Source organism: Humulus lupulus, chromosome 6 (assembly GCF_963169125.1).
Source record: "Humulus lupulus chromosome 6, drHumLupu1.1, whole genome shotgun sequence".
Lineage (NCBI taxonomy): Eukaryota > Viridiplantae > Streptophyta > Magnoliopsida > Rosales > Cannabaceae > Humulus > Humulus lupulus.
In genome coordinates this window covers 214,710,662-214,712,516 of record NC_084798.1, presented here as the reverse complement: position 1 = coordinate 214,712,516, position 1,855 = coordinate 214,710,662, and the positions used below count along the sequence as shown (strand labels likewise).

General features: G+C 33.1%; 1 long non-coding RNA gene across 1 annotated transcript; it reads right to left on the bottom strand.

The window, feature by feature from the left end:
• Positions 1–816: 816 nt before the first annotated feature.
• Positions 817–1,385, bottom strand: LOC133784486 (uncharacterized). Its single transcript, XR_009871366.1, has 2 exons — positions 956–1,385; positions 817–873 (listed from the first exon to the last, which is right to left on the bottom strand). It is a non-coding gene; the product is annotated as an uncharacterized LOC133784486 (long non-coding RNA).
• Between the last annotated feature and the right edge of the window lie 470 nt (positions 1,386–1,855).

Sequence of the window (1,855 nt, the reverse complement as noted above, 5' to 3'; positions counted from 1 at the left end):
AGCTTGAATTGCCTCGACTGCTACAGCGATATTAACATCTGTTATGAGCTGTACAGAAAAAGAATTAAATGATTTTTATTCATCAACTCAAAAAGCAAGTATAAACTTATAACAGAAGTAAGAATATAAAGCATGAAGTTAAAACATAATGGAGCAGATTGAACACTTAACTATGCAATATTAAAAAGATCCTTGGTAATAGATAGAGGTATAAACGATGCAAACGAAATACCCAAACATAAAAAGACAATGTACCTTTTTTAGTGTCCGACAGATTTCTGAGAAATCACCGGGTGCTATTCTTTTTGTTGAAGCAAGCTTGGTTAGCTCTGCAACAACCCCTTTCCGTTCTGACCACTTGGTTGCTTTCTGTAACATAAGGCACAAGATGTTAATAGCAGTACAGGAACATCAAAACCAAATATTCCTAAATTAAATCACTACAACCAAAAAAAAAAACTAAACTAGTTTGATGGAGAGAAGAAAGAAGACTGACCACTCCATCCCAAAATCCAGACTTCTCCAAAGGAGCCAATTTATCAACAGGATCAACAAGCTCATACTCATCTATTTCCTGAGGAGCTGACAATTAAAATATGTTAAACTATGCATAAACAGGAGAGCTAAATAACCAACATCTCTGCAGTAAAAAATCTAATAAAATATAACCCTAAAGTGTCAAACTCCTACAATGGTAATCACTTGTTACCCGCTGATAGAACACCTACTTGTCGTCATTTAATATCAACCAAGAAAAAGAATAATCTAATAGACTATGTGTATTACACACCATCAAATGTAGATTCCTCAGATGGGCCAGCACCCACAACTTCAGATACAACCTCCTTTTCTGGCTCCTTGTCTTGCTCAGACCTGAAGACATCAATACCAACTAGGTTAAGAAAAATAAAAACAGCAAGCAGATCAAACAGCTAATGAAAAAATGAATTTTCACCTTATTTTGCGACATGGCCTAGCTGCCCCTGTTACATTCACCAGCTCGGCTTCCAATTCTTTTGTCTTCAAAAAATAAAAAATAATAAATAAGTCATTACTTCAAAGGATCAGGGAGCAATTAAAGTATCACCTCAGTCACTGAATTTTCATTTCTTACCAAAAACAAACAACAAAGAAATGAAACCCAAGTTTTCATTTTCTCATACTTTGAACAGCCAAAGAGAGCAAGAAAAGGAATATTATAATATCAAGAACAATAAGAGATCAAAGCAAACAAAAAAGAAATCCAATAATTCACTTTTCTGTCCAAAAACAAACAAACACAATACATATATGTAGATATAAGATTTAAAATCAATATCTTGATGCTTTCTAACCACAACAATTGTTCAGTTCGGTTGGCTGAAATTTTAAAGGGAATACTGATAATAGCAATGTTTTTTTTTTTTTTTTTTTGGTCAATCAGATAAGTATATTCCACTATCAAACTTTACAACTCAGCAGCACCAATTATCATAGGTCTGCTAATTTACAATTGCTCAAACCATGCTAAATCCTGTTTTGCCACTTTTTTGGGCAAAATACTTGTGATTCTACTCTTTACATCATATTTGATTCTTTTTACAACTACAGTAATTGTATAAGTTTTCATGCTCCAAAGAGCTTCATTTCTACACCACCATATGTGATATATTGTTGCCGCAAGTGTCGCTGAAAAAACTTGGCGCCTGAATGTAACGACCCACTACTCTAGACTTTTGGACCATTAATGAAACTATACATACAAATTCTTACTAAAACTTACATTTGCGAAAATATCATAATTTTATTAGAAAACTTATAAAACAACATTTACTTTCATAAGTAGGATATGGGTACCCATTGTCTTTAAAACAAA